Below are 8111 nucleotides of genomic sequence, written 5' to 3' on the forward strand. Positions count from 1 at the left end.
GTACATCTGTAGTAGTGTATAGTAATGTCCCAGGCCTTCATATTCACTCACCACTCACTGACTCACCCGGAGCAACTTCCAGTTCTGCAACTTGCCTTTTATGGTCAATGTCCTATACAGATGTACCTTTTTTTCTGTCATTTATGCTGTATTTTACCTTATTTTTTCTATGTTTAGATGCACAAAGTCACCCAGAGAAACTTCCAGTTCTGCAATTTACCATTTATGGTAAGTGTCCTGTACAGGTGTACCATATTTTTGTCTTTTATGCTGTATTTTACCATACTTTTTCTATGTTTAGATGCACAAATAACTTACCATTGTGTTACAACTGCCCACGGTACTCAGTGCCTACAGTACTCAGTGTCACCTGCTGCACAGGTTTGTAGCCTAGAACCAATACCTATGCCATGTAGCCCAGGTGTATAGTAGGTTATGCCATCTAAGTTTGTGTACGTGCACTCTACAGTGTTTGCAAAATGACTAAATCACCTAATGATTTCTCAGAACATATTCTTGTTAAGCAACACTTGACTGTGTATGACAATCTTTAACCATGTGTCTTCCTCAGCCCTCCAGTAACAGGGATTAAACCCTTGAAGCCACATTCCTCAATCAGTCCTGTAATACCAGTGTTTAGAACTTTGAATCATACTCCTCTATCCCAGGACCCAGTCCCCATGTCAGTCATCAGGTAACTGGTCTAAGGTCTTTCAGCTACACAGTCTCAATAGTTATCCTATCTCAGGGCTTAAGGTATTTAACCCTATGTAAATATTATTAACCATACCTCCTCCAGTGTGTGGTTTTGCTCAAAATAAGTGTCCTTCAAGATAAAGATCATCTCAAGGGTACAACTGTAAGACTCCTTTTTAAGACTTCAGAAATATTTAAGTGTATGGCTCCTAGACTGTACACCAATTGGTGCTAAATTTTAAGGGAATCATCCCCATAGCACCTTGACACTCAACCCAAATGAGGGGCTTGTCTTGAAGAGCTTTGTGGATATGGGTTTTGTCTAATGGAATGAGCTTCAATAAGAGGCATAGGAAACCCATGACATTTGTAACAGAAACACCAGCTTGCTCTGAAAAGGACAGAAAAGCCCCTACCTCTTTTGTGGGCAGGAAGGCAAGGTGAGAAACCTACTAAGCTGCAAGCACAGGCCAGTTCTCATGGAAAAGGAGGAATAACTTGGACTGCAGACATCATGGAGAATCACTCTCAGGGGCAGTACTGTGCTACAAAGGTAACTGGTGGCATGTGCCAGCTGAACTGCTGAATTTCTATGAACCAGTACCTGCTGTTTCCCCATTTTTTGATAGAAGCACTTTTTCAGGGATAGTTATCCCTGAATCTACACTGGGTGTTAGATATGCTTCTTTGGTTCCCAGGTCTTCGAATAAAGCATCATCTACACCTTGACCTGATTCAAAGAATGAGATTCCGATCTTTGAGCCAATGCCATAGTAGGATAAGACTTTGGGGGCATCTTAGGAGGGATGAGTATATACTTCACATGGAATGGATGTGTGAAAATTGTCTCCAAGATGGACGTAATCAATTCCTTCCCTCCCTATGTCTATATTATGAGATGGGGTGAAGAGGGGTGTCCTGTTACCTTCCCCATGTGTCTGGGCTGGTCTTAGTGACTTGCTTCATCAAGAGGGTGTAGCAGAAATGATATTATGGGACTTCTGAGACTAGTTCATAAGAAGCCTTACAGCTTCTACACTTTGAACCCTGCTGCCACGCTGTGAAAACTTCTAGTCACATGGAGAGGACTTATAGAGGTGCTCTGGTAATCAGCCATAGCTGAGCTAGCCAACAGTGAGCCTCAAGTCCAGTCACATGGGAGAGCTATTTTGGAGGCCTGTCCTGTCAGACCTTTCAGATTACTGAAACCCTAGGTGACATCTGCAGCCAAGTGAGGGACCTCAGGTGAGAACCATTCAGCTGAGCTCAGTCAACCTATAGAACTGAGGCATGATGATAGTAGTTGTTTTAAGCCTCAAATTTTAGAATTGTCTGTTATACAGCAATGGATCATTGGAACCCATTTATGACCTAGGACTGACTTTCTGATTCAAAATCTCGAAGTCATAATGAAAAAGGTCAAATTTGTCTGTACAAAAATAAATTCTGCAAGGCAATTCACACTTACGGCCAAAACAAAAGACGAACTTGATGGAGATGCTGTCTTTCCTATCTGCATAATACCATTAGAAATGAAATTTAAAAATGAAAAACACAATAGAAGATACTAAAAAACACAAGCACAGATAACAGCATAGGAAGAGAAGTCTTCTTTCATTTGAAGACATCCTTGACATCAGTAAAGATACGAATGAAAATCACACAGAGATATTTGCACCTGCCAGATTAGGAAAGACTACAAGATTCGAACATAGTATTGTAGATGGTGGAAACAGGCACACTTATACATCAGTCTTAGGAATACAAATTGCCACAGGTCTTCTGGTGGACAACTTGGTAATATCTCTCAAAATTTAAAATTCATATTCCCTTTGAGCTCGAAATCTCACTTAATGAATTTATCCAATAGCTGTGTATGTTTATGTGCAGAATGATTTAGATAAGTTGTTCAATGCAGTCATGAGTAATTTCAAATTTTAGCAAAGAAAAACATGTTCAGTAGAACTGATTAAATAAAAATCGTGCACAAATAGAACAATATGCTGTCATAACAAAGAATGAGAAACATCACTATGTACTTATATGAAAGAATCACCAAGATTAATCAGTGGGAGGAGGGATGGGACAAAGTCTGAGAACACTGTGTCCAGGGTGCTAAGTTTTAGGTTAAAAAGAGGCAATCAAAGTACATATTTTTACAAGAACAAAGTTGGAGAACTTATACTTCCACATTTCAAAACTTACTATATAGCTCCAGTAGTCAAATAACCAGTGGAGTTTTTTCAAAAAAATATAAGCCCAACAGCAGAATTTTCTTCTAAAATGGCCCACAAAGACAATTTGCATTCAAATTTGCATAAGTAGGGTTTTCTGGATGTAATACCATACTATATTTTCTTTCAAAATGGTCTTGAAAATAGGATTATTTTCATCCAAATTCACTAAGTCTTATGGGTTTTAGAAATAATTCTTATGCCAGGCTTTTCTAAAATGACCCAAAATGTAACTTTTCATCTAAATTTGCTGAAGTTTTTAGGACATGCGGTAATAAATTCTATGCTACATTATTTTCCAAAATTGCCCAGAAATAAATACATTTTTCATTCAAATTCATTCCAATCATGTGTTTTAGGGTACACAAATTCTTGGTCAAATTTCTCCCCAAATGAATAAGAAACATGAGTTTTAAAAATCCAAATTTATATAAATAGTAGGTTTTGGGGAATTAAGTCATATGCTGGATATTTCTCCCCAAATCCCCCTGGAAATGTGATATTTTCATCCAAATCTGCTCAAATTTGGAGGCTTACTGGAAGTAAGTCCTACACCAGATTTCCCTTCTAAAATATGCAGAAAATGTCATTTCTTATCCAAGTTCACTGAAATCTTAGGATCTTTGGATGTAAATCATGTGTAAGACATTTCTTTTAAATGGCCTGGAAATGTGATTTTTTCAATCAAATTGGCTCAAATAATGAAGTCTTTTGGAAATAATTTCTATGCCAGAATTTTCTTCCAGACTAACCTAAAAATGTGATATTTTATCCAAATATCCTTAATTGTGATTTTGAGGTAAGCTCTATTCCAGATTGTTCTTTGTAAACGGCTGGGAAATATTACTTTTTCTTAAAATTTACTAATATTGTGAGGTTTATTAGACATAAGTCCTGTCCCAGACTTTCAAAATGGCCCCAAACGTGATTTTTTTAAAAAAGTCCAAATTTACTCCAATTTTTTGGCACATCAGCCCTAGGCCAGCTTTTCTTCCAAAAGTGGAAGGTTTTGGATGTAAGTGCAATGCAAAATTTTTTTCCAAAATGACTCGGAAAGATTTTTTTTTCATTCAGACTTGCCAGAAGTGTAATTTTGGACATAATTACATACCATATTTTTCTTCTAAAATGGTGTAAAAAATATTTAATCCAAATCTGCTAAATCTTGGGGTGGGGCAGGCAGTAGACATGAAGTCCTCACCATAATTTTTTCCCAGTGTGACACAGACTGGGAAAAGAAAAACATGTTCAGTAGAACTGATTAAATAAAAATCATGCACAAATAGAACAATATGCTGTCATAACAAAGGATGAGAAACATCACTATGTACTTATATGAAGTTATTTATCCATATTCATTCAAACTGTGGAGTTTTTTAGGGTTTTGTTTGTTTGTTTTGTTTTGCATAAGCCTTAAAGCAGTTTTTCTCCCCGAAAATGGCCCAGAAACATGATCTTTCATTCAAATTGGCTTAGACTGTAGATTAGTTTGGAAATACATCCATGCCAGATTATTCTAAAATGGCCTGGAAATATGGGTTGGTTTTTTTTTTCACCCAAATCATAGATTTCTGCTGTTTCTGTTGTTGTTCACTTGTTTTCAAGTCCCAGCATAGTGAATTACTGTTTAGATCAGGATACTGTGTCACTAGTGAATACCTGTAAAATCTGTTCTTTGGTTTGGGGCTAGAGTTTCTTTTGTGAAAGGAAAATAATTCACTATGCCAAAAGGAAAAAAAATGAAACTGAAAGCTGGGTCATGCAAATAACTGTCTTTCCTTTTGTTCCTAAACAGATAGCTACAGATAAAAGGTTAATTATCTCCATGGGGCCAGGCGTGTTGGCTCACAGCTGTAATCCTAGCACTTTGGGAGGCCAAGGTGAGCGGATCACCTGAGGTCAGGAGTTCGAGACCAGCCTAGCCAACACGGTGAAACCCTGTCTCTACCAAAAAATACAAAAAAAAAAAAAAAAAAAAAATTAGCTAGGCATGGTGGCGCATGCCTGTAGTCCCAGCTACTGGGGAGGCTGAGGTGGGAAAATCGCTTGAACCCAGGAGGCAGAGTTTGCAGTGGACTGAGATCACTCCACTGCACTCCAGCCTGGGCAAAAGAGTGAGACCCTGTCAGAAACAAAGAAAGAAAGAGAGAGAGAGAAGGGGAGAGTGGGAGGGAGGGAGGAAGAGAGGGAGGAAGGGAGGGAGGGAACTCCACAGGTAGCTACTCTATTTCACCTTATGTAAAGTGCCGATTTACTGAGCACAAGACCAACACATAATTGACTGTTCCCCTGCATGCTCCCTTTCTCTCGCAACATGTTGATTACCATACCCTCCCTCTTTCCCCTCTAGCCCACTTTCCCCTTTAAGTATTCCCCTTTAAAGCCATCTTTGGAGAAAGGCATAGGCCTATCTTCTGGGCATGTCCTTACCCTTGGCAAAATAAACTTCTAAATTGATTGAGACCTGTCTCAGATTCCTTTTGGTTTACAAATTGGTGACCACGAAGGGACTTTGAGTGGAGGTGGCCCTGACCTTTGACAACTCTCCTCTTGGTACTCAGTACCAGCTTGAGCTATCTTTACTACTCAAACCAACAGGACAATTTGCTGAGGCCTGGGAGCTCCTCCTTCCGAAGAATCCCTGATCTCCCAAACTTTGGTTAAGATCTAAGATTTATTGTGCTGTACAACTCCTTTTCTGGAATTTTACTCACTTCCAACAAGTGAGTTTTCCTGCTTCCATGATGATGGAGAGCAGGAAACTCTTTTCTGGAGTTTCAGCTCACTTCCAACCGGGAAGGCAAGTTTGAGTTTTTTTCCTGCTCCTTGGATGGTAGCGAGCAGTCTTCAGCCTGTGCCCTTTTCCTAGCTAAGTAGTTGAATTGGGGTTTTATCTTGGAACTTCTCCTTATGACTAAAAATTAAGATTAACAGTCAGCTGGTCTTCATTTCTTCTTACCATTAGAGCACTCAGTAATTGTATGAATTGTGTGATCATTTTTGTGTTTTGCTTAACTGGTTTTGTTCGTTTCTGTTTTGTTGTTTCAGTCTTTTCCCATTAGGTTTGATCGTCTCTACCCAACTTGGTCAAATCTGAAGGAAAGTTCCAAATTATGGGGAACAAATCCTCTGAATTGTCTACATTCCTGCAGCTGGGGGAAAAAAAAAAAGCCAGCAAAAGGAAGAAAAGAAAGATTTTGACTACCTGAGGGGCTTTATTTACATAACAAGGCCATCTTTTGCGAGCTAGGCCCAAACTGAAAGAACTATGGTGGCTGCCCCACCATGTAGTTCAGTAGCTAAGGTTCTGCCCGTTTTCACCACAGCAGCCTGAGTTTGGTTCATAAATCACGTCTTTTCTGGTTTAAATTTTGTGTTATTAATACTTTTGAAATATCAGCAGGTTGTCCCGGATAAAATATAGTTAAAAGAGATTTAAAAGGATTTTTAAGAGCTCAGTGATTAAAAGTCAGCTTAATTAAAAGCTGATATCCAAGATGTGTGTATGCATATAAGGCCTTTAAGCTTTTTCTCTGTCCTAGGATCTCGTTTTTTGAGAAAAAGTTTTTTTCTTCTCAGTTGACTGAATTCTGTTTCCTCAAATTACTTTGGCCTGTCTCTCCTTCCTCCTGCCACCCTCTGCTGCATGAAGGATCTAAATAATTTCTAACAGCCTGGGATTCCTTCAAGAAAGGAGAGAAGGCCCCTCCTTTCTGGGGAGAAATCTCTGTTCTTCCATATGGATCCCCAAGAATATAAACAGACAAATTCCTCTCCAATCTTAAACTGCTTGCTTTTGTATTGTTACCTGATTTTTGAAAAATTATATTATAGCAAGCAAACATTTTCTTTAAAAGTGTTCTTATTAAAGGGAAATAATTTCTAATTCAAAGGTTATTTATGAAAAAAGGCGAAAGATAATAGAGGTTAAAAGGAAAATAATTTTATATGAGTAAGAATTTGTACGGTAAATTTTTTGTCTCAAAATAAAATGACTGGTTATTTAAGAAAGAGGGATATTTAAGATAAAACAGGAAGTCCAAGTGTGGCCGGCCAGGTCTTACTAATCCAGGCCTTCATAACAACTGTTTCAGCACTGACTGAGGGATTAAGTTAAATATAAAAGCTGAAAGGGCCAGTGACCTTGTGCAAAGGCTGGACTGTAACAAAAGCCCACCAAGAGTTTTGCCTAGGCCTTTCCTGGCCTTGAAACATGACAAGATAATGAAGGAATTCTTAACAGGATACGTTTAGGATTAAGCAAGTTTTATTGGGGATCTGAAAACTCCCCAGGCCTCCACAAATGAGTTTACTAGGGTCTGAAGGAACTTCCCAATCCTCCATGATTTAGCAGGAGACAAGATAAGGGTAATCACCCCAGAACCTGGACCCATTTAGATTAAGTAAATTTACTCAGGCTCCAGAGGAAGGTCTTCAGGACTCAGATCTTAGTTACAGATTAAAATAAGTTAATCACTTATGTCTTTAGATGAATACATACTTACCCATAGACATATAGCTTAGAAGGCATATAAGCTCTGGAAAACTTTGTAATTTTGAGTTGGTCTAGCAGTGTTTTCCAGGTCTTCTCCCTGTAACCGGTTACAGAAATAAAAACTCTCTTCCTCCCCAGTTCATCTGCATCTCATTATTGGGCCACGAGAAATAGCAGCCTGACCCTCAGTTTGGTCTGGAACATAGGCATATATCATAAATGGTCTGTGTAAGTCATAATAAACTTTGTAAAAGGAGAATTTATATTAAAAATATTTATGTGATCAAGTTGGCTATAGTTAAAATTATTTATAAAAGTCTCTCTAGAGACTAGGCTTTGATATTAAAATACCCTAATACACTAAAGAATTGGTTAGAACAACAAAATTTTCTTAAGGTATTGATTTACTCTTAATAAAAGTACAAGAGATTTTTGTTAACCCCAAAATTTAACTTTTATTGTGTCTTACTGTTTTCAGTTTTCTCTTCCCTTTGAGAAGGACTGAGATAATAATTCACTCCAACTTTTTTATCAGCTTCTCTAACTTTTTATCCTCAGTTTCTAAATGCTGTTGTGACCTAATGCTAAAAATGTTTTATCTTAAAGATTTAAAGGAAATGTTTTCTTCCAATCCAATATAACATGCTGTGCTCTTAGCTTTTCTTTTTTTTTTTTTTTTTTTTTTT

At 37.9% G+C, this 8111-nt stretch overlaps 1 long non-coding RNA gene across 1 annotated transcript in view; it reads right to left on the reverse strand.

Annotated features, from left to right (window-relative positions):
- Window positions 1-7433: 7433 nt before the first annotated feature.
- The window catches only part of LOC108523189 (uncharacterized), a 12655-nt gene continuing 11977 nt past the window's right edge, over window positions 7434-8111 (reverse strand). Inside the window, exon 5 of the long non-coding RNA XR_001883743.1 lies at window positions 7434-7522. This is a non-coding gene — a long non-coding RNA (uncharacterized LOC108523189). The remainder of the gene's footprint in view (window positions 7523-8111) is intronic.

The sequence above is a fragment of the Rhinopithecus bieti genome, unplaced genomic scaffold (genome assembly GCF_001698545.2).
Source record: "Rhinopithecus bieti isolate Rb0 unplaced genomic scaffold, ASM169854v2 scaffold_72481, whole genome shotgun sequence".
NCBI classification, from domain to species: Eukaryota; Metazoa; Chordata; class Mammalia; order Primates; family Cercopithecidae; genus Rhinopithecus; species Rhinopithecus bieti.